The sequence below is a fragment of the Sus scrofa genome, chromosome 1 (genome assembly GCF_054392235.1).
Source record: "Sus scrofa isolate SSC_HxYL_T2T_F1_AM1 chromosome 1, Sscrofa_HxYL_maternal_Yorkshire_Landrace_v2.0, whole genome shotgun sequence".
Lineage (NCBI taxonomy): Eukaryota > Metazoa > Chordata > Mammalia > Artiodactyla > Suidae > Sus > Sus scrofa.
The window spans coordinates 146,435,118-146,460,375 of record NC_139383.1 but is presented as its reverse complement, the minus strand read 5'-3'; the positions used below and the strand labels follow the sequence as shown (position 1 = coordinate 146,460,375).

At 41.8% G+C, this 25,258-nt stretch overlaps 1 protein-coding gene across 13 annotated transcripts in view; it reads left to right on the top strand.

Moving 5' to 3' along the window:
* Positions 1-25,258, top strand: part of FMN1 (formin 1) — a 467,182-nt gene that overhangs the window by 9,789 nt on the left and 432,135 nt on the right. For 7 of the 13 annotated variants that reach the window (XM_084975406.1, XM_084975434.1, XM_084975468.1 and 4 more), the window contains one exon: positions 6,916-6,980. The exons of 4 other annotated variants lie outside the window; for them this stretch is intronic. The gene's annotated coding sequence lies outside the window, so the exon portion shown is untranslated. Of the gene's footprint in view, positions 1-6,915; positions 6,981-14,970; positions 15,095-25,258 lie in introns of all 13 variants that reach the window. 2 more of the 13 variants (XM_084975442.1, XM_084975425.1) reach the window with 1 other exon arrangement.

The following is a 25,258-nucleotide window of genomic DNA, read 5'->3' as shown; positions in this document are numbered from 1 at the left end:
AAGGCTCTGCTTCCTGTACCTCCTGCTCTTGGCTTTTCTATTCCTTCTCTGATTTCATGAAGTTGCCCATGAAGTTCACAAAACTGGATAGGCTTCTCTTTTTGTTAAGGTAGCCAGAATCAGTTTCAGTTTCTTGCAACCAAGATTAATTTAAGAATGGCTTTCCAAGTTGCAAAGGCAGGAAAAACATGGTGAAGAGGAAACTGAAATTCAAGATAGGTGAAGAAATCATGGGATAGAATCTAGATATTTAAGATGTGGTCATCTAATGATTTAAAGGGCCTTTCGCAAGAATTATCATTGGGATCCTAGAACAACTTTTGGAATTTTTTGAGGAGCTGTTTTTAAGCTTTGTAGCAGTGCTTTGTAGTAGGACCTTTGAAACACTGAAGAAAGAGGTGATGTGCAGGGGTTTTGAGGATGAAAGCGCTTCCATCTGAGGGCTTGCTGAAGAGACTAGGGTGGTATAGTCAGGATGAGATATCTCAGGAAACAGGACTGGCTTTCATGTATTTAAATGATTGTTGGACAGAGGAGGAGTTGAATTTACTCATTACAGCTCCAGAAGTGAGGATGAGGACTCACCGAAAAATATTAATGGAAATGGATTTTAACTCAGAATAAGGGGATTTTTTTTTAAACATTCAGGGCTGTCTGGAGTGCTATGAGGTTTCCTTTTAGGGGTGAGAACAATTTGCCATAGAAGAGTTCAAGATGAGAATGGTCTTGAAATGTTGCAATAAATGAGAGAACCCAGAACTAGGATAGAATGGATAATTTCCTAGTTTCCTTTAACTACAAGTTGCCATCATTTTCCCCTATGAATATTATGAACTCCTAGACTAGAAAAATGCCAACCCACATTTTGATAATGTGCAATAGGATTTAAAGCACTTTGCAAATATAGTTTTATGAACATTTGCTTCATTCCTTTATTTATATAAAAAAAACCCCATAGCTACAAGCTATCATTGAAAGAAGACATTTCCAAAAGTAAGAGAAAGAAAAATCTATTTTCTCTTCTCTAAATTGGAATCCACAAGAGTTCCCGTAGTAGCTCAGCAGGTTATGAACCTGATTAATCTCCATGAGGGTTCAGGTTCATTCCCTGGTCTCGCTCAGTGGGTTAAGGATCTGGTGTTGTCATGAGCTGTGGTGTGTGTAGGTTGCAGACACGGCTTGGATCCTAGGTTGCTGTGGCTGTGGCATAGGCTGGCAGCTGCAGCTCAGATTCATCCCTTAGCCTGGGAACTTCCATACGCCACAGGTGCAACCCTAAAAAAAAAGAAATAAATATTGGAATCCACAGTGATTAAAAGTTTGACAGCCAGGTGGTTCACTGAGTTGAAAAAACTCTTTGTAATATTGAGGTAATTATTCAAAACCCAGGGAATACTGAATTCCATTTTCTCTAAATTTCTAAGCCACATGAAACCGAATAGATTCCTTTGAGATATTTTAAGGAATAAATCAGAATTCCAACTCTTCTTCCATAAACTTTGTAAATGAAAAAAAACTTGTTACCATAGCACCTGCTGTTAAACCTAAACAGATAAGCTCAGGTATTTTATCTAGCATTCCCCAGAACACTTCACCTAAGCTAGTCCCTTTCACAGCTCTGTGACCCTTTGTGTATTTTATATTACTACTCTTAACTAGAGGATAAGAACTAGGTTTTTCTAGTTTGTCATTTACCATGGCAAGCAGGTGTTGACATTCAATAATCATGTCTTAAACAAGAAAGGACAAGGAAAGCCACTTAGTTTGAAATCCTGGTCTTATAGACTCCATCAGACATAGTCTGACATCATGAAGCTTTTCATAATCTCTTTCATAATCTCTTCCTCTTCATGTAAAAACCTTTAAAAATGTAACACACACAGGACTATTCATTAGCCTCGATCGGTGGGTTAAGGATCCGGTGTTGTTCTCTATTCTGTTTATTTAAGTGGATTATATTTATAAAGAACATTTGAAAGAATCCAGTCTTTTCTGCTTTGCAGATTGAATTCTCAAGTCATTTTGAAGGCACTGTGTGCAACATAAGTAAAAAACATGCTTAAGAGTCTCTAACTTAAAAGGAAAGAAACATAATCATGAATGTAGACTCTGATATAAAAATCCCTTTTAAAATCATTTTTGAAATTGTAAAAAATACAAAAAAGTACAGAGAAGAAAATAGCAATGATCCATATTCCCAGCAGGAAGAATTAACTACACCTTGGCTGAGTCTCTCCCTCTATGTTGGGAAACATGCTTTAAACAATATCATATATAAAGGAGTTCCTGTTGTGGCTCAATAAGTTAAGGACCTGATATTGTGAGGATGCAGTTTCAATCCCTGGCCTTGCTCAGTGGGTTAAGGATCCGGCCTTGCCTCAAGCTGCAGCGTAGTTTGCAGATATGTCTCGGATCTGGCGTTGCTGTGGCTGTGGCATAGGCCACAGATGCAGATCACATTTGACCCCTAGACTGGGAACTTCCATATGACATGAGTGTGGCCATTTGGGAAAAAAAAGAAAATATGAAGTGAGAGCAACCAAAGTATTTCAAATTCCTAGTATATTAGTTCCATGACAGCTTCTGTTATTTCTCTATCCTCAAAGCACGACATATGCCGGTATTCCATAGGCCCCCAATTAATACTTGTTTAATTAAATGGGTCTTAATGTGCTAGGAACTGTGGTGCATTAAATTTATATCTAATTTTGTCTTGGAGTTCCCGTCATGGCTCAGTGGTTAATGAATCTAACTAGCATCCACGAAGTCGCAGGTTCGATCCCTGGTCTTGCTCAGTGGGTTAAGGATCCGGCATTGCTGTGAGTTGTGGTGTAGGTCACAGATGCAGCTCAGATCCTGCATTGCTATGGCTGTGGTGTAGCTCTTTGGTATAGCTACAGCTCTGATTTGACCCTTAGCCTGGGAACCTCCATATGCTGTGGTTATGGCCGTAAAAAGAAAAAAAAAAAGTTATATCTACTTTTGTCTTGACAACACACCTATTAAGTGGGCTTTTTTTTTTTTTTCTTTGCCTTTTTAGGGCTGCACCCTCGGCAATGGAAGTTCCCAGGCTAGGGGCTGAATCAGAATTGTAGCTACCAGTCTATGCCACAGACACAGCAATGCTGATCTGAACTACATCTGCGACCTGCACCACAGCTCACGGCATCACTGGATCCTCAACCCACTGAGCGAGGCCAGGGATTGAACCCATGTTCTTGTGGATACTGGTCGGGTTAGTTATCACTGAGCCACAATGGGAACTCCTAGGTGGGCATTTACTGTCTCCATTTTATAGATGAGGAAGCTAAGTCACAGTAAGTAATTTCCCAAAGTTATATAGCAGGATGTAATTGTAAAATGCCTTCTTTTTGCATGACACCTGGTCATTTATGTTGGATGCAGTAAGAAAGATGGAGGCACATGAGCTACTGATTATAATCCAGTGGGGTGAAGTAATAGTATATAAACAGCCCATAGGTTAAGAGGCTGCTTGGTGGTGACTCTCTACTCTCCATTTGCTATGTGGCACCAAGCAAGCACCTCCCCTTCCCTAAGCCTTCACTTCCTATCTGTAAAACGGGATTGACAGTGGAAAGAGTTAATGAAATACTTCGGGTAAAACGTTGTGTCATACTTGCCGCACATGCTCAGGAAAGAGTAGCCTTATGTATTATGTTTAGAGAGTGCCCTGGAAGCTCAAAGGAAAAAGTCATTTCTTTCCCCTGGATTTTCAAAGGAGGAGACCTTTGTGCTTGGGCTGATCTAGAAGCACAGGGATTCATCAGGGGAGAAGTAGACGGAGTCTTGGCAGAAAGAAAAACATGACACATGGGACTGGAGATCCTGCTGGGTATTTGCATTCCCCTATTCAGTGCCAGAAACTTCCTTCCTTCCCTTGTACGCCTCGAAATGTCCGAACAGGAGTATCTGTGTTTAGAAAGGCTGGCTTGCAAAGAAACCATCGTATCTTACTGGACCATCTTCCCATTTAGAAAGTGAATTAGTCAGTGTCTGTAGAGCTCTGGAAATGTGAGGTGACAGGGCAGTTTTAGGGCTATTGATTCAGGAGGCCAGGGCCATCCAAGGCCAGCTTAAGAGCCCCCAGTGGTCCTCAGAAGGAGCCTGAAGCCCAGCCTGTCTGTATTCTGGAACAGTGATTCTCAACCTTGTTTTCATTGTCCCTCTCCTAACTTTTAAATGTTAATAGTACAGATAAAGTGCATATCTGGTTATGTGTTTGATGTTCATCCCTACTTTATGCATAAAGAGTAAGATTTTGGGAGTTCCCTGGTGGTCTAGTGGTTAGGATTCAGTCCTTTCACTGCTGCAACCCAAGTTCAATCCCTGGTCTTGGAACTGAGATCCCACATCAAGCTGCTGCACACTTTGGCCAAAAAAAAAGAAAGTTGAGATTTTTTACCCTCTCTCCAAGAACCAACTTATGTTAAATAGTCTTCAGAGATGCATGCACCCCTATGTTCATGCAGCACTGTTCACAATAGCCAAGACATGGGACCAACCTAAATGTCCATTAACAGATGAAGAGATTAAGAAGATGTGGTACATATATCAATGGAACACTACTCAGCCATAAAAAGAACAAAATAATGCCATTTGCAGCAACATGGATGCAGCTAGAGATTCTCATACTAAGGGAAGTATGTCAGAAAGAGAAAGACAAATACCATATGATATCACATATCTGGAATCTAAAATATGACACAAATGAACCTATCTGCAAAATGGACACAGATTCATGGACATAGAGAATAGACTTGTGGGGGAAAGGAGAGGGATAGACTGGGAGTTTGGGGTTGGTAGATGCAAACTATTACATTTAGAATGGATAAGCAGTGAGATCCTACTGTACAACACAGGAATTATATCCAGTCTCTTAGGACAGACATGATGGAAGATAGCATGAGAAAAAGAATGTATATATCTGTATGACTGGATCACTCTGCTGTACAGCAGAAATTTACACAACACTGTAAATCAACTATACTTTAACACAAAAACTAAAAAAAATAAAATAGTCTTCAGAGGGCCTTCTCAGCTAAGCTGCTGGTCTGCAGCTGACCCTGAACTTGAAGGCTCTAACCACTGTGCTGCTACAAATAGCCACTTTTTTCATGTGTGTCTTTTGTCTTTTTTAGGGCTGCAACCACGGCATATGGAGGTTCTCAGGCTAGGGGTTGAATCAGAGCCATAGCTGCTGGCCTACACCACAGCCACAACAACATGGGATCCACGCTGTGTCTGTGACCTACACCACAGCTCACGGCAATGCCATATCCTTAGCCCACTGAGCAAGGCCAGGGATCAAACCTGTGTCCTTGTGGATACTAGTCGGGTTCATTAAACACTGAGCCACAGCGGGAACGCCTGCAAATAACCACTTTTGATCATGCTTTCAGTTGTACTTCCTCAATGATCCCTTCTAGAAGAATAATGTGGGCTATGGCACCACCTTCCCAGCTGGTCTTTCTCTCTCTGCTTCCTCACCTGCCCTTTCACTGTCAATTTTCCATGTATCACCCTGAGTGACCTTTTGAAAATGTAAATAGATCACCTCCGTCCTCAGCTTAAACTCTTACGCACCTTCCCGTGGGACTGAGAATGAAACCTGGACTCTGTATCATGGCTCCCAAGGTCTGCCTGATCTTCTCCCACCTCTTACTCTGTTCTTTTCTGGTGCCAGCCTGCCTGCTGGGGAGAGTGTTGCATGGACAGCAAAAGCCATTGGGCAGAAAGTCACAGGTGTTTGCAGCAGGGAGCCTCAGTGTGTGGAGATGACCCCAAGAGGGTGTGGGCAGGGGTGTGTGTGAGTGTGGACAGCAGTGGCCGTGACACCGAAAGGGCACAGTACATTTGGCACTCGGGGAAGTCAGAAAGACTTCTCTGAGCACATGCCAGTGATGGAACCATAGCATGAAAAGTGACTATGCATTAACTGTGTGAAAGAGGGACAGCATCTGTGGTCTGAGCAGAAGGAAGAGCAGGGAGCGGAAGGGAGCCATGGCCGTGGCGGAAGTGTAATGATGCTGCTGCAGAGCTAGGCAGGGCCCGTCACACGGGGCCTGTCAGTCTGTTAAGGGGTGCAGTCTGTCTTAAGAGCAAGATTGCCATTGAAGGGTTTTAGCTGTGTGTGACTAGCTGAGGAAGTGACAAGGTCAGCCTTTTGTTTTGAAAAGACTGCTCTGGTGGCAGTGTGAACATAGACCAGTTAGGAGGCCCTGCAGTGGGAAGGCGGCCAACTGGTACTGGGTTGCCCAAGTACCTGGCTGGTTTTAGGACTGAAAAGCCTGAATCCTGGAAACTTCTCAGTCGTGGGCAAGCCTGCCTGGCTGGTCACCCAAGTAATAGATTATGGTCATTTCATGAAAGATGCAGGATTTCTGTTTCCTAGACTCACATCAGAGGGAAAGGGATCAGGACTGTGATTCATTATTTTTGAAAGCCTCTTAGAATTGGCCTCCCCAGGAGTTCCCATTGTGGCTCATCAGTTAAACCTGACTAAAGTCCATGAGGATGCAGGTTTGATCCCTGGCCTCGCTCAGTGGGTTAAGGATCTGGCATTGCCGTGAGCTGTGGTGTAGGTTGCAGACGCGGCTTGGATCTGGCATTGCTCTGGCTGTGGCATAGGCCAGCAGCTGTAGTTCTGATTTGACCCCTAGCCTGGGAACTTCCATATGCCGAGGGGGCAGCCTTAAAAAAAATCAAACAAACAAACAAACAAATGGCCTACCCAGATGTACAGGTAACACAACAAGACACACACACACACACACACACACACACACACACACGTGCATGCGCGCATGCGTGCGTACACGTGGATACACACACACACACACACAAGTGTGGGCACTTCAGGTAAGCCATGATTATTTTATTATTTTTCCTCTACAGGCTGGATGGTGTCACATTCTTGACATCTCAAAGCCTGGAGCCTGCCGGAGGGAAGGTTGATCTAGGTGAGTAGGGGGACCAGGTCATTGCAGCATGCATGCCTGTGCCCACTGTCAAGCTGCACCTTGGCCATGGGCTTCCATGCCCATACCATCTCTCACCCCAGCTTCCTGGTTCCAGCTGTGCCTTCCCACCCAGCTGTTACCTCCCAATCCTACTGATACTTGCTCTCTAACGTACTGTACTGCAGAGCACTTCCTGCTTCCCAGTTGCTTCCCCTAAAGTAAATGGCTCCTGCTTCCCAGTTGCCCCTTAAAGTAAATGGCTCCATGCTTGTATTTCAAAGCTGCTTCCCCCATTCTCTTCCCCTCCCCCCAACTTTCCTTGACTCCCCAGAGGCAGAAGATGTTTGTCACTAAACCATCCAGAAACCTTAAGAGAGGAATGCTGGTGCTCCCACTTCCACTATAAATAGCTAACAGGGCCCACTAAGTGTCTGGTACTGTTTTTGAACACTTTATAAATGTAGTCATTAGATTTGTATTAATAAATGGATCGCTCATTGGAGAGACTTTTATTGAGTACTTGTGATTTTCTAGTTCGTTGTCAAGGACAGGACCTAGCCAAGAGCAGACCTCCTCTTGTCTTGGTGGTTATGTTCTACAGTGTGTGGGGAGAGACTGAATAACTGATGAATATCTAATGTGGCAAGTGCTAAGTTCCATGAGGCAGACACACCAGGATAAGGGCTGGAGAGTGACATTGGCCATGGGCACTTTTGTGTCCAATCACCGAGAAAGCCTTTTCTTGAGGCATCGTTTGAGTAGATACCCGAAGGTAGCCAGTTACTGAGCCATAAAGATTCTGGAACATTCTGGCAAAGGGAACAACAAGTATATAAATAAATATATATTTGGTTTAAGGTAGAACCCTGAAATAACACCTTTCATTTTTCTCTCAGGCACTGAGAGTAAAGATTTCATGAATCCATTTTCCCCCTTGTTTAGTATCTTGGAGCATTTTTTTTAAATCTCTTTTCTTCACTTTCTAAATTTCCTACTGTCATTTTGATCTTGAATAGAAATTTCGGTATTAATCTAGTCTTTTATTCCCTAATCTGACGTTTTGTATTTTTCATATTTTTCCCTCTTTGATACTCATTTTTGTGATGGAAAACCAGTTTTGTTCCTGACAGTGATTTTTTGTGTGTGTGTGTGGGGGGGGTCTTGCTTTAATTGTTGTGTCTGTTGGAAAGTAAAATTCAAGCCATCATTGATCATTAATTCTGGCTACAGATAATGTGTTTAAATTTGCAGGCAGAGACACAGGTTGGATTTATGTGTTCAGATAATAACACTTTACTCCACTGTTTAGTGAATGTCTGCCATCTTTACAGCCTGTATTGTAGGGAATACAAAGATGGCCATGATGACAGACCCTTCTTCCCTTAGGGAGCTTTTGATTGAACAGGAAAAATGAGTTGCAGAGGGTTTATTGGTCATAGGAGGCAGGGTGTCTTGGGAATCTATTCCTGGATGATGTGGGTCTGGAACACAAAATAATAGTAGCATTTACTACTGTAGCTCCCACTGTGTATCCGATGCCATGATACACAGTGCCAGTACAGCTGTCAGGTATCGTCATTGCCTGTAGTTTAGGGATGAGAAGTGGAGGTGAAGAGAATTTATATAGCCATCTGAGGTTACCATGCTAAGTGGAAGAGCTGGGATTTGAACCTAAAGCTGTCCTAAGGGGGGGAGGGAGGGACGTTTGACCCTGACAACTATGAGGCATGGAGCCCAAGGACCTCTGAAGTCTGAGCTCACAGGCACTGTTAGGATTGAGCCAAACATTCTGACACAGAAGGCTAAATAGTTGAGCTCCAGTGCATGGCATGGAGACATCAGAGGCTGGGAAGAGCCTGAGAAGGGTCTTGAATTGAAGATTTTTGCCTTTGTGCATGGGCCAGGGAGCAATTAAAGCACCTCTTCAGATGGTACATGCCAACTGAAGTGGACCAAAGGGAGAAAAGGCTTTAGAAGTGCTGAGTAGCTAGATGTCTGTGTCCTGGGTCTCAGTCAAGCTAACAATGAATTTTATTTCATAATAGAGGCACAAATAATAAGCCTTGTTAATTCATCCATGTTCATTTTACATTCAGTCTTACTGGTTTCTAACACTTGACTTGTTTTCCTTCTGGTTCTTGTGTTATTTGTTTCTTCCCCCCAACTTGTAAGTTTCTTACGTCATTTCCTTTGCTTCCACCCTTTACTGTTCTGAGGTATCTTTTGGCTCCAGAAGCCTGGGTTCTAACCCCACGTCTGCCCTGGATTTACGCTACCTAGAAAAGTAATCTGGAGAGTGGGCTCCATTTCTCCACAAGGGGGATTATGGAATTGTACTGTGAACAGGGGGAATAAAAAGCTGTTTTACAGATGAAAATGGTGAGGGGCGGTGAGGTTAAGTGACTTTCAGAAGATGATTCTGGTAGTAACTGGCAGAGCTGGATTTGAGCCCAAAGCTTTCTGACTCTGAATTCATTGTTTTTAGTTTGGTTTGTGCTGCCTGGGTACAAGCTCTCTCACATGACGATTGATCAGTCCTGGACCAGTTGTACCACAGGATGAGTGGTCCATATTCCATGACTTAATGAAGAGAAAGCTGTGAATGAGTGGGTCTGTCTTCTGAATGAGACTCAGTGTCCCTGGCCAGTCCTGTAGGGGATTTGCAGATTCAGGGCCCGAGGACAAACTGTCTTGATTCATTTCCCAGTCACTCCCTGCTGTGAGACCCGGGCAAATTACTTTCTTTCTCGGAGCCTCAGTTTCTGTATTATGGGATGGAGCTAAATATTAGGACCTACCTCCTAGACTTTTTTGTGTGTGTGTGTATGAAAATATCAGGTTTTTTTGTTTCTGTTTTGTTTTGTTTTTTGCTGCACCTGCAGCATGTGGATGCTCCCAGGCCAGGAATCAGACCTGTGCAACAGCAGTAACCCGAGCCACTGCAGTGATAATGTGGGATCCCTAGCTTGTTACACCACAGGGAACTCCCACCTGTGAACATAAATTGTTAAAACAGGTAAAGCAGCACTAAGAAGAGTGCCAGCACATGGCGGGTGCTCACTGAACAAGTAATTATCTATTTAATTAACTACGTAATAGTAATTAGCTATTGAAAGAGCTAACGCTTTTTACCTTAGCTATCTCAAACTTCCTCTTGAGAACCAAAGCTTAAAAATACTCTTGGCACTCCTAAATTATGTCTTAGCTGGAGGCGGGAGCGTTAGGATTTTGTCAGTGTTGGGAAGACATCTAACCAAATCAACACCTCCTCTATTTAAGTGAAGCTGAATTCCCTAAACTGGCCCCCAAGGCCTGTCATTCCCTTTGACAGGGTAACCCTGAAGATAACAGGGCTAACTGGGTAATCAAAAGCTGATGATTTCTATCTGGTCATATTTTGAAAGTGACTTTTCGTAGGGGACACAAAAGAGAATCTGTTACCATCAAGGGAAGCTCAAAGAGGCTGGTGAGAAGTGACAAAGATGAATTTTCTACCTAGAATAGTGTAGAAGAAAATATCTGACATAGAGTTGGCCTCCAGGGGATGACTTTGTATTTTATTTTTATTTCCTTTTTTTTTTTTTTTTTTTAGAGCCACACCTGCAGCATATGGAAATTCCCAGGCTAGGGATCAAATCAGAGCTGTAGCTGCCAGCCTATGCCACAGCCACAGTAATGCCAGATCCGGGTCACATCTGTGACCAATACCACAGCTCATGGCAATGCCAGGTCCTTAACCCACTGATCAAGGCAAGGGATTGAACCCACATCCTCATGGATACTAGTCAGGTTCGTTTCCTCTCAGCTACAGCAGAAACTCTCCAGGGATGACTTTTTAAATGGAAAATGTGCCATTTGCTTTAGGAGCCCTCCAGCCAGGTAATTCTCTCAAACATCCCTCAGCAAAGACCACTTATCTCTCAGATCTGATCAGATAAGTTGTTTATTGAAATTATGCGTGTGAGATTCTTTCCAAGAATACAGGTATTATGGGATTTTAAGGCATTGTAGCCTTAGTTCAACTCCGACAACAGTAAATCAACATTCCACTTGGGGCAGGGCCTCATTTGAGGGGCATGCTCTTTGAGTGAGAATTTCTTGATGCTTTTGATGTCCATGGGAGAGCACTGCTAAGGTGTGTGGAGGGGAGGGGAGGTATTTTCAAGGTTTCTCTGCTTTGATGTGTAGTAAATTTTGATTTCACTGGGGCCACACTTATCTTTTGGGTTTCCATTTCCCAGGCCAGCAGATATATAGCAAGCACTGTGTAAAGGGTTCTAAGCTTAACTTTTGAGGACTTATTTCTTTATTTAAAGAAACAAAGAAGGAGTTCCCACTGTGGCACAGTGGTTAGGAGTCCAACTGCAGCAGCTCAAGTCACTGTGTAGGCATGGGTTTGAACCACGTCCTAGTGCAGTGGGTTAGAGAATCTGGTGTGGCTGCACTGCAACTCGGATTCAATCCCTGGCCCAGGAACTTCCATATGCCATAAGTACAGCCAAAAACAAACAAACAAACAAATAAATAAGAAACAAAGGAAAAGATGTGGAAAAATAAGAGCTACCCACTTTCTTGAATTTCTTATGAAACAAAGTAACAAAAGGAGTCACTTATGATGGAGCATGATAATGTGAGAAAAAGGAAGGTATGCATATATGTGTGCCTGGCTCATCTTGCTGTGCTGCAGAAAATTGACAGAGCACTGTAAATCAGTTATAATGGAAAAAATAAAAATCAATAAAAAAGAAGCGGAGTTCCCATCATGGCTCAGTGGTTAACAAATCCAACTAAGAACCATGAGGTTGCGGGTTCGATCCCTGGCCTTGCTTACTGGGTTAAGGATCTGGTTTTGCTGTGACTCTGGTGTAGGCCAGTGGCTACAGCTCCGATTAGACCCCTACCCTGGGCACCTCCATATGCCATCTGCTGAGGGAAGCTGCCCTAGAAAAGGCAAAAAGACAAAAAAAAAAAAAAAAAAAAGTAACAAAAGGAGAAAATACATGGTAAAACACTTAGAAGATTGAGGAATCTTATTCTAGAATGTCAATAACCTAGGCAGTCTCCATTCTTGAGACCCTACTTCTTAAAAAAATAGTTCTTTCCACTGAAAGGAATCTGGTTATCAAACATGTGATAGGAAAAATTCTCTCCATCCGAAAATTCTGCTCAGTTTCATGGGCTCCCTCCTTATTTAGCTCCATGGGTCAACTCCCAGATTTTGAAACGGAAATCATGACGCAGTTGAACCATTATACCTTGCTTTGTGTGGAGTGTGGAAGTACTTCTGATTGACCAAATATGTGTCAGTCAGTCATATACAGGGATGTTGTTGTGGGTAACGTTCATATAGTTTGGGGAGTTGGGAACATGAAGAAACTGCCTGCTCTTTGCTCATCGAATCCTGTGCTTCCCAGGAACTGAGATACACTAGGTTGATTCCTCCAATACCAGGAGATCAGATTCTGGGTTTTATGGATTTAAATGGTCTAATTAACCAAATCATGAAAGTTGTAATGATTATTGAGATCTACTATTTTTGTTTGAAATGAAGATTTTATGAGGTGAGATTATATGCACTATAGCTTAAGAGGGCAGAGACTCTGCCTTTCCAAGAAGAATATGTACCATAACGTATAATATAGATAGACCGACAGACAGACAGACAGACAGACAGACAGACAGACACACACACACACACACACACACACACACACACACACACACACACACACACACTAGCTTGGAATGGAAGTGTTCTGAAGTCTATCTCCTCCAAGCACAGGACCTGGTTGTCCTCTGAGAAGAGGCAGATATTGAGGAGGACTAATGGGTCTGTGAAACTGGATGGATGATGTTTTAATTTCCTCAGAATCTCTATCAAATAGTTATCAACATGCATTTTAAAAGGCCCAACTATAGCAAGCCTTTAGAAGAAACCCAGTCCCTTTGGTTGACTTTTGATTTTCTCTTCTTTGGGATGGGAGCCATATTTATCATTGCATTTCTCCTTTTTCTTATCCTTTTTTTGGTATCAACTTCTTCACTCAGTGTAAACTCACTAACCCAGCAATCACTTGTTTATGGATTGAAATGAGGGCACATTAATAATAATACCTTAATCTGGTGAATCTTAGTTTTTCCTGTTTACACAGGACATCATCCATCTCCAGTTACTTACTGGAGCCTTGTAGGGGCTTAGCAGTTGGACTAGGCATGCTGCCCCCAGCCTGTCCTCTCTGCACTGTGTCCTGACCTCTTCTGCTGGTGTGCTTCATTAAAAGGATACCCTGCTGAACACAGCAGGCTTCTGCAATGGCCTTTTTGAGTTCTTAGGGAAGAACAGCCCTTCTTCAGCCCTGGTCATGCTTTCTCACCTGGGCCCTGAAGCAGCACTGCATGGTTTCATAGCCTTATGCAGCCTTTTATGAACACAAAGAGTTTTCCTGCTCTCTTTCTTCTGTGTAGGTCAGATAGTGTTCCTTCCTTTCCACTGTCCTTGCCTTTTTCTCTCTCTCCTCCTGTCCCTTACCCACATTTCCCTTCTCTCCAGATTCCTGTAACTTAATACGTCCCCTTCATTCCTCTTGTCCAAGGCTTCTTCATTTATTGACTCATATGCTAAATTCACAGAGGATTCCTTGTCCTTTGGTTTCACAAAGAGGTGGATGGATACCCCAGGCCAGCACAGGTGGGTCACCTGCTACATGGCAACTTCAGACCAACGTTCTTCAACTGCTGCATTGTCCTCCTGTGGGATGTACGATGTTGCCCTTTTGTCAGAAAACCTTTGGAAAGGTCATCCTCATCCTTACTGCGTTATTTCAACGCCTTGACTCCCCACCCCCACCCTCTTCTCTTCCTCATCAAAGTCACACTCTCATTCTCCATCCTTTCTATTTTCCTCTAGGTTTATTGAAATGATTTGCTTTCTCTTTTCCTTCCCCCCGTATTTAAAAATTCTTTCTAAAAAGCTAAAGTATTGAGAGCCAGTCTTCCAGCCCCTCCTACTCGAAGGTTCTGTACTGAAAGGACTATGAACCTGAGGGTTTTTACAATGACTTTGTGTTGACGCTCAACCCTGCCACCTCCTTTGAGTTCCATTTATGATGAGACATGAAATAAAGAATAACCTTTTGAGGCAGAAGAGAATTGCTAGTTAAATGAGGTAAGGAAAGTAGAATTGTCTAACTCACTCTCAAGCTTCATAACCAGTGTTAGTGCCTTCTCCTTCCCTTTTCTGTCCTATTTCTTGGTGACAGGCTACACTTTGTGATGCACTGGTTGTTGTCCCTCACTGTGTGCTGATCTGTGGAGCACTCCCACAGAGTGTACTGTGCCATTCTCATCTTGCCATCTTGCTTTCCTACTTAAGGCTACCATCTTCATTGTAACAACGGCCTCTGCATCAAGTTTACCATGGAACCTTGAATTACTATGTGCATTGATCATTTAGTCATAAATCTGTATACTCCACCTCTTTGTACCTTAGTAATGGTGTCAGATTTTCATTAATACCATGAAATCCGGGAGCACCTTAGCTGTATTGTGTCTGTCTCCCATTTGTAAGACTGTGTTTTGCACACTATGCCTATCCATGCATTATGACAGCTAGTGATCTTCACACCCAATTGAAAAAGTCACCACTTTCACTTGCATTTATGAATGTGCTCATTGTACAGATTCTGCTGAAATATCTTTGGATTGAAGAAGAAATAACTGTAGTTATGGTTGTAAGGGTGACATTTTAAAGTCTGGGAAGGCAGTTGCAGTTGAAGGAAGGAATGGGGAATATGTTGTATCCTGTTTCTCCCCACATCAAGATTTGAGAAAACTCCATAGTTCATTTTCCATTCCAAGACCCATTGGTGGAATTAAATCTGCACGCCTGGAAATTATTTATAAGATGTTGGTATTTACTGAAAAAGTTAATGTTCCAAAACATGCTTTTTAGAAGAGTAACTCTAATGCTTAATCTCTTTGGCTCAACTAGGCCCTCATGCAGCCAAACGGATGTTTCTCCTGATGATGTCAGGCCCTTTAAGAAGGATTTTCTTGGTAAATCCTGATCTCTTAATCCATACAGAATCCCCCCAGCTGGAAAATTGATTTATCATGTAAGTACGTGCCCACTCTAGAGAACGTTTTTACTCAGTCTGATGACAAAGGAGTATTTCATAGAATGCTCTCTAGTGGCCTCATCTGATTCACAGATTTACTCTGCAGCTTGTGAGACAGAAATCTGGGCCAACTGCAACTTTTTATAAAAGGCTACAAAAAGTTGTGGAAACCCTGGCCTTTACGTCCTTCTAATTCTGCATTCTTATCACCATCACAGACCTATTTGCTGCTTTGTATGTATTTGCTTTTACGTCAGATTGTTTTTGAAACTTGTCAAAGACAATGTAAATTCTTCCTGACATCAAAACTGTGCTCAGAGTCCCTCAGTTCCCAGGGGTTCCCTCAGGTGCTGGTAAGGGGGAGAGATCTGCCACTCTTCCTATTAGGAATCAGAACAATAGCCATTTGTTTCAAAATTCTACTCTAGTTTTTTATTACATGTATTTTTTTCTTCAGTCTAACAGATGCTTTAGCCACCTCAGATTCAGAAATGGTCTTATTAAATTGTTTTATGTTCTTTGAAGGATTTTTAAAAAAATATCATTTGAATCCCAGGAACACAAGGACATTTCTAGAAGCAGCATGAGACTGCTGTAACAAGTTATTTAGGGCAACCATCTATACCTCAAAGTACTGGTTTTTCCATCAGTTTCGAAAGTACATACTTATCTTCACCTTTATTCTCTCTAAGCCTGCTGTTTAGATAGGTGGTGCAATTTTTTTTTTTTTTTTTGTCTTTTTGCTATTTCTTAGGGCCGCTCCCGCGGCATATGGAGGTTCCCAGGCTAGGGGTCCAATCGGAGCTGTAGCCACTGGCCTACGCGGGATCCAAGCCGAGTTTGCAACCTACACCACAGCTCACGGCAACGCCGGATCATTAACCCACTGAGCAAGGGCAGGGACCGAACCCACAACCTCATGGTCGGATTCGTTAACCACTGCACCACGACGGGAACTCCAGATAGGTGCAATTTTTAAGTAATGATGCAGTTATATCCTTTTTATGTGTCTGCTTTTCAATTGAGATCAGTTAACAGATTGTTGAAAATGAATTGTGGAATTCTCTGGCAATGCTTCTAAAATTGTGTGCCAAGGAGTTCCCGTCATGGCGAAGTGGAAATGAATCTGACTAGGAACCATGGGGTTGTGGGTTTGATCCCTGGCCTTGCTCAGTGGGTTAAGGATCTGGCGTTGCCATGAGCTGTGGTGTAGGTTGCAGATGTAGCTTGGATCCCACATTGCTGTGGCTGTGGCGTAGGCTGGTGGCTTCAGCTCTGATTCTACCCCTAGCCTGGGAACCTCCATATGCTGAGGGTGCAGCCCTAAAAAGCAAAATAAAATAAAATAAAGTAAAATTGTGTGCAAATGGTGTGAAAGTACTATTAGACACCCCTGTGACATATCCAGCTGTAGGAATTGTGGACATGAGATTTTTGCAGAAAGTAGTTGAATTGTGAGTGGCAAGCAAATAGGGAATTCTTAGCGCAGCACAGTCTATTAAAGAAAGATATGTCTTGAGCCCAAGATCATACTCTTTCCTTTGCCAAAACTTTGGATCCAACCATAGTTGCTGGGACGTTAAAGTTTTCTGTCTTAGGACCTAGTTAAATTAGGGGTGAGACTTTAATTGTTTTAAATTCTGGTGTCAGGAGATAGGGACTGGTTGGCTATTGTTTAACTATTCCCATTACAGCTGTCAGCCTTCTGCCAAAGGTGGGATTTGTTTAGTTGTTTGAGCAGACATGATTCCAAGTGTCCATATTGAGAGCTAAGCTCCTGGTCACCATGGTTCTGCCTCCAAGTCTGAGGGTGCTCTGGCATTTTTTATTACATCCCCTGCAATCAGACATCCAATCATGATTCTCTTAACTTCAATTGAGGCAAATTTAGTGATGACATCCCATTTTAACCTTCCTCACCTTTTCTGGGGGCATCGTCAGGCCAATCTTTCTCTAGTCCCTCATGAAAACGTTAGGCCATGAACACCAGCATCCTTTTAGGGCAAAGAAGTATTCCCAGCAGGAATTTTGCAAACTTTATTACATATTATTTCCTTTCTGCCAGATGGACAGTTAATGTGCTGGCTAAGGGGTATGTAAATCATGGCATTACTTACACAATCACCATGATTTCTTATCCATCTCTTTCCAAAGAGGAGAGAAATAATCCTTATGTAGAGGTGTTAGAGGTCTCCCACGAGTGTCCTGTAACAGATTCACGATCTCTCCTGAAGTTTGGGGAAATACAGTATTTTGTTAAGTCCTGCATATGTAGACTTTTAAGACATTCAGGCTTGGATTTAATTTCCAATTTTTGTGACTTTGGGTAAGTTACTTAAGCTAATATGGTTTTCATGGGGAAAATGGGAGAATCACTAGTACTCATCTCATAGATCTATGGAAATTAAATCAATGAGGCACAGGAAGCACTTAGCTAGGGCCTAACACTGGTTAAGAACTCATGAAATGTTGGCTAATTTCATCTTTCCCCCGCCCGCTTTTCTTCCTCCTTCTCAACCAGGTATGAATCTACCTATTTTATTACCACACCTCTATTTTTTATGTTTATGGATTTTTACTGCTTGTTCTCACGTTGTTATCGTCCTGCCTCTTGATGTGTCGACTAAGGAAAATGAGCTTGTCAGAGAGCAGTGGTGATCCCAGCTGTCTTTGCTAACACAGCCATGGACACTGGGTTGGAATGCAGGGCTGGCCTGCCCTGTCCCTTTCTTGGGAGATCCTTCTGTTTAAGCATTGCTATGTAGAGAATTACTGGTATTGTGTAAAATCATCTCAGAAAAAACTAACGCACATGGCAGATTTTATGAAATGACAGTAGATTAAGTTGAATAAGGGCCTCTTTTGATTCCCATGGTAAATGTAAGGGTTTGTGAAACTTGAATATTAACATGTCTTCCTCAACAAGAGCAACAACAGAAAAAGGAAGCAGGTACACCTTATGAAGCCATTACCTGTAAATTAGAGTCCTCTTTAGGATTCTGAGTATTTAATTAGATGTAGAATTCTTCTAAAGGTCATGTTTAAATGAGAAACCTTTACTAAAGAGTGGCTTTGAGCCCACTTGCTTCAGTCTATGTAGTACTACACTGCATTTAAAATTCTATCCAACATGGAGTTTCCGTTGTGGCTCAGTAGAAACAAATCTGACCAATATCCATGAGGATGTGGGTTGAATCCCTGGCCTCACTCAGTGGGTTAAGGATTTAGTGTTGCTGTGAGCAGTGGTATAGGTTGCAGACATGGATTGGATCTAGTGTTGCTGTGGCTGTGGTATAGGCTGACAGCTGTAGCTCCCATTTGACCCCTAGCCTGGGAACTTCCACATGCCTCAGGTGCAGCCTAAAAAAAAAAAAAAGAAAAAAAAAAAAAAGAAAAAGAAAAAAAAAAAAAGAAAAAAAATTCTATCCAACAATGAAATTTTTATGGCATTTTGTCTATTTCTTTTTCTTTTTTTTTTTTTTATTTTGCTTTTTAGGGCCGCATCCACAGCATATGGATGTTCCCAGGCTAGGGGGTCTAATAGGAGATACAGCTGCCAGCCTACACCATAGCCACAGCAATACCAAATCCAAGCCTCGTCTTTGACCTACACCACAGCTCACGGCAATGCCAGATCCTTAACCCATTGAGTGAGGCCAGGGCTCAAACCCACAACCTCATCGTTCCTAGTCAGATTCATTTCGGCGGCGCCATGATGGGAACTCTGGCATTTTGCTTCTTTAGTTGCCTTCTCCACTTCTCCTCCCCACCCCGCCTTTTTAAATGGCTTTCAGCTGTGGTGGGGTAGTAGCAAGAATACCAAACTGGGAGTCCAGAATCCTGGATTTGAGTCCCATTTCTGTTGCTTACTAGCTGTGTGACCAGGGGCAAATCATTTTAAACTTTCTAGTCTTCTTGAGCCTCTCTGTGTGTAAGTGACAATGACAACATCTGTCATGCTGGCTTCCCAGAGGGGTTGTATGTATCAAATGGAAGTTCAAGCCACACAACTCCTCTTATAGAAGTATTATACAGATCTCTTATTATAGCAATATATGAAAACATTCGGGGCATTTTATGAAATTAAAACACGTAATTTTGAGACAGTTAAATTGTTTTTTTTTTTTTTTTTTTTTCCAACAGAAGAACTCTAGGGGCAATGGGAGAGATGGCAGGGTGGCTTATCTCTGAGAGTCCCCAGGCTCCTCCCTCCTGTGAGGTCTGTGCTCTGTGGTGGATTTTCACACAAGAGAGTGCCCTTGGAGCACCCTGCCTGGGTCCTTACTCCTTGATAAAATGTAAAAGCCTGTTGAAATCCTGTATTCTGTTTCATTGGAAAATCATTGTTAAAGAGCAGTGTCCTTAATTTGGAAAAGCAAACTTGACCTGAGGTAGGCAATGATTGTTCCTGATTTAAAGTGCTCATAAGGAGTTTCCTGGTGGCACAGTGGGTTAAGGATCCAGTGTTTGTCACTGTAGGGGCTTGGGTCACTGCTGTGTTGGGTTCAGTTCCTGACTGGAAACTTTCATATGCTGCAGACTTGGCCAGAAAAAAATTTAAATACATAAAGTGCTCAAAAAAGCAAACTCCACAAAATGGATTCACATATTTAAAAAGACATTCCTCATTTTTTTTTTTTTTTTAACGGTCGCACTTTGACATATGGAAGTTCCAGGCTAGGGGTTGAATTGGAGCTCCAGCTAGAGGCCTACACCACAGCCACGGCATTACCAGATCTGAGCCGCATCTGTGACCTGTGCCACAACTTGTGGCAACACTGGATTCTTAATACACTGAGCAAGGCCAGGGGTCAAACCTGTATCCTCACAGAGAGTGTTGAGTCCTTAACCTGCTGAGCCGCAATGGGAACTCTCACACTCTTCATTTTTGATGAGTGGTAATCTTGGTAATCTTTGTCGTACTGAGAATGTACCAAGCCCATATTTGTGGGACGCTGTATGATCATATATTGACTTTAAACCTTAGGCATTCAATGAGTAACAACCTCATGTGTACAGATTCTTTTTTTTTTTTAAATCATGAGGATGGGGCTTATTCCCACTGTATAAGCCTATATCTCCCACAGATGATGATAGAAATCAGAGAGTGACATGAGCCCAGAGATGTGAGGCCCTCAATATCTTATATTCTCATAAAGATCTTGGTGGTGAGCTGATATTTGTTTTTCTTTATTTAGTAAAGCTTTGAAGAGGTAAGGAAGAGGTGAAGAAAGGATTATCTGAAGTCTTTGAGAGAATCTTTGATGCTCACACCTTGGAGCATATCTGGGTATCTGAGTGAGTTTGTTTAGGGATCAAAAAAAAAAAAAAAAAAGCAAAAGGAGCCCTTTTTCTTTACTTTTTTTGGCATTAATTTTTTTTTCAATTTTATTGGCATATAGTTGACTTGCAAAGTTGCATTAATTTCAGGTATACAGCAAAATAAATCAGTTACACATATACATATGTCCATTCCTTTTTAGATTCTTTCCCCATATAGGTTATTACACTGTATAGAGTGAACTCCCCCGTGTTATACAGTAACTACTTGTTACCTATCTATTTTATGTACAGTAGTATGTACATATCAATCCCAACCCCCTAGTTTATCCCCACCCCTACATTTCCCCTTTGACAAACATAAATTTGGTTCCAAAATCTTTGAGTTCTATTGTATCATTTCTATTAGATTCTACATATGATCTTATATGATATTTCTCTTTCTTGTAGTTCCCGTTGTGGCTCAGTGGTAACGAACACATAGGTTTGATCCCTGGTCATGCTCAGTGCGTTAAGGATCTGGTATTGCCACAAGCTGTGGTGTAGTTCATAGACCTAGCTCAAAACTGCCATTGCTGTGGCTGTGGTATAGGCCAGCAGCTGTAGCTCAGATTCAACCTCTAGCCTGGGAACTTCCATATGCTACAGGAGTGGCCCATAAATTAAAAAAAAAAAAAAGATATTTGTCTTTCTCTGACTTACTTCATTTAGTATGGTAATTTCTAGGTTCATCCATGTTGCTGTAAATGGCATTATTTCATGCTTTTTCTTACAAGGAGCCCTTTTTCTTTTCTTTGATAACCAGCTTTTTTATTTATTGACCATAATAATACTACTGACCAAAATTTGGCTACTAATTATTTTAAAGATTTGCCAGTAGGTGATAATAAGGTCCAGTGTAGAGTGTTTATAGTTTCATAGTCAAATCAGAGTTTTAAAAGTAGAACTTTTGCTTCTTCTTTATAGACTAGCTTGGTGCTTTTCTTCTTGTGACATTGTAGGAATACCAAGAAAATCATACAATTATAGTCTTTAGGAAGAAAACGAAAATCTATCAAGGGAGTTCTCATTGTGGTGCAACGGAAACGAATCCAACTAGTATTCATGAGGATGCGGGTTTGATCCCTGGCCTCGCTCAGTGGGCTAAGGATTCGGCATTGCTGTGAGCTGTGGTGTAGGTTGCAGATCAGGCTCAGATCCCATGTTGCTGTGGCTGTGATGTAGGCCAACAGCTGTAGTTCTCATTTGACCCCTAGCCTGGGAACTTCCATATACCATGTGTGTGGCCCTAAAAAGCAAAAAAACAAAAAAACACCAAAAATCAAAAACCAAAAAAACCCAGAAGTTGCCTTCATGGCTTATCAGTTAGCGAACCCGACTAGGATCCATGAGGATGCGGATATGATCCCTGGCCTTGCTCAGTGGGTTAAGGATCTGGCATTGCTGTGAGTTGTGGTGTAGTTGCAGACATGGCTTGGATCCTGAGTTGCTGTAGCTGTGGCTGGCAGCTGTATCTTCGATTCGACCCCTAGCCTGGAAATTTCCATATGCCACAAGTGCAGCCCTAAAAAGCAAAAAAAAAAAAAAAAAAAAAAAAAAAAACAAAAAACCACACAAAAAAAACACCCCAAAACATTGGAGGTAATATGTAAACTCTCTAAATATCACTACTTTCTATCTTATATAATAGTCTTCTCCTCTTACTTAGCCTTACTCTTTGACTGTGAAATGGTCCTCCTCCTTGTCAAGGCTGAGCCTCCTCCTGTGCCCTGAGCCCATGTCTTTCCCTTAGAGGCCTTCCTTCATCTATTTTCTGGTATTTTATCTCATCTTTCACTTGTATCATTAATATCTCCCTCTTTGCTACATCTTTTGCCTCAACCTAAAAACGTGCTTAAGTTTCCTTTGTCTCAAAAAACAAAAGTAACAGCAAAGACAAAGCTTTGCTACATGTACAGGTTATTACTCAATTCCTTCTCTTAAGCATCACCCTTTTCTCATGCTCTTTGCAAAATATTTTGGTGCTCTATTACTTTGCTAAAATTATGTAAAACTGTGACTGTAATCTCCCTTCTAATTTGCTTCTCTTTGCAGAATTAACGCTTTCCTGAGTTCCTCATTCTTGACTCTCTCTGATCTCTTTCTACTCCATTCTGATCCGATGTTATTGCAAAGTTTATCTTCCTTAAGTTTAATCCTGAACATATTACCTCCTTGATCAGAACCCATCAATGGCTTCCCATTTGTCTATGAAGTTTGCATTAATTTACCACCAACATGGATTCAAATCTTTTTATAACATGACATCACTTTATCTTGTTTCTTCTGATGCATTTCTTACAAATAGACAGTAATTTTCCCTTTTGTACATGTTAGCAAATTTCCCAGTCTTGTATAATGCTCCTCCTCTTAGAATTCTCCTTTCTTAACCTCTGCCTGTTGAGATTTTACCGTTTAGGTGAGGGATTGTTTCAAATACTTTTCCTGAAGAATTTTCCGATTCTACAAATATTGTACTCTCTCTTTGACCTTCTCAGATTTTTTGTTTAATGTCTGTAGAATGGGTCTCTTCCTGCTTTGTATTATAGTAATTTAGCTGTTACTCCTATACTCCCACAGTGTTTAGATTCTTTGAAGAAACATCCTTCCATGGGGAGGAGAGCTAGAAAGCTATTACAGACCCATGTTTGTGTTTACATCTTCTATCTGAAGAATAGTAACACTGAGCTCCATCCTAGAGGGGGTGGGAAGAAGACAGGCAGGCACTAATGTGTTCAAAATCACACATGAAAGGCAGAATTCAAAGCTACCTAGGCCTGAATGAGCAATGAGAGGGAGTAGTAACTGGTACCCAGAAGAAGTAACTCATGCTGGGGGAAGGCTCCCCACAAGGAGCTATGGTCTTCATTAGTAGAGGACGCACCTATTGCTAAACCATATTCTGGGAGGGAGGGAGCCGGGGATAAGTATCTTGAGCCTTTTTCCAGGCTCAGGGTCTGCCTTCTGATCTGCTGCTAGTATTTTCCAATGGCTAAACCCAGTAGAAGCCAGGATGATGGTGACTGAGTCCAAAAGAATCAGCCTATCGGTGCTTAGAGCGGTGTGCAGAGGTTAGAGCATGAATCTGCATGGACAAATGGGCAACGTCCACTTAAAAATGGGAGTTATATATTGTCTGTCTTAGCAATATAGGGCTCAGATGGAGTCATAGGGTGTAACTGTGCCAGTGGCTAAGAAAAACAAGCTTTGCATTGGCTTTTTGGATCCAGAATCAATTAGGAAATCTGCAGTAAGCAGACAGAATGACTACAGCTAATTCTTGGGTCTTATCTTAGGCACTGATGAAATATGTTATGAGCATTAAAGAGCTCTGCTAAAGGCAATAATTTGCTATTATGATGATGCACAACAGATCTTTCCATTTGGGGTAGAGTAAAAATCTCATACTTGCTTATTGGAAAAAGAGTCAAGGAAGAAATCACCCCAGCAGTGTTGCAGTGTTGTCTTGGAGAGAATGTCAGCCTGGAGGTTGTGAGAGGAAATGAAAGACATGAAGACTTCCCAGGAAACAAAGCGCTTTTACACGGAACACAACCAGAGGAGGTCACTTGGTAGACCAAATTAAGATGTATAATTTAGTGTGTGGCTCCTGCAGAGCTGCTGCTTTTTAGTCAAAGCAGAGTGAGGCAATGTCACTTGAAATAGTCCTGTGAACTCAGCATGGAATTGTATTTAACCTCACTCCGTAGTGCTTTCCTTGTTACTTTGCTTTTTTTTTTTTTCTCCTAAGACTTAGAGTTTTTTTTTCCCTCTGGTTTCTCAGATGGAAAATATGTGTGATGATTCAGCAGTGTACTCTGACTTGCTAATGGATTGTCCCAGAGAAGTGTTTGCCCTGTTTTGAAGCCTTCTTTTGATGTGAAACACACCACAGTGCTGAGGTTGAGGTTCATTTGCCCAGGGCAGAGTTATTTCTTCTTCAAAGAGTAGGGGTTTTGTAGTTTCTTGGCCATCTAGTAAGTGTCACCAAGTAGTATTTTGAGTTAGTGGATTGGAAACAAAGGATGTGAAATTGGAAGGAAGAAAGTACATGGAGGTACATTTATCCAGATATAGACACTGTCAGGGAAGTTAGACTGATGGCTGAATTCTGACAGTCTTTGGTTGAGAGTCTTTGGTTGAGAGAGGGAGATTTGGGAAGAACCATGGACAGTTATTCCATGCTTCAGAGGCAGCATGGTAATTCATTGACCATAGTGGACAATGTATGCAATGAAATTTTGATAAACATAATTTCAAACTGTGGAAGAGAATGGGTAAGCAAGTTTGAAAAATGGTTGTATTTCCTTGAAGTAATCTATCTTAAATTTGGATGTCCAAATGATTATAAAACTCATCCCAGGGCCAGAAAACATGATATTATTTTTTCCATAAGTTTCATCTAAGATGCACTGTTATTGCCAAATTCAAGTTAAGTTTGATCATCTTTGTGCTTCTCATGTATAAAACCTGTATTTTTGTGCACTGAGGAGAGAAACTTGTTCTTTTTAACTGGCTCTGTCTTACAATTAAATTGTAATTCCCAATCCCTACCTTCCACTGTAGATAATTTCTTTTTCTTAAATTTTTTGTTAAATGATAAGGCCTAGAGAGAGAGGTACCAGGATTACTTTCTCTCTCTTTCTCTTTCTTTTTCTTTTTAGGGCCGCACCTGCGGCATATGGAAGTTCCCAGGCTAGGGGTCAAATTAGAGCTGCAGCTGCCAGCCTACACCATAGCCACAGCAAAGCTAGATCCAGGCCGCATCTGTGACCTACACCACAGCTCACAGCAACACCAGATCCTTAACCCACTGAGCGAGGCCAGGGAACAAACCCACAT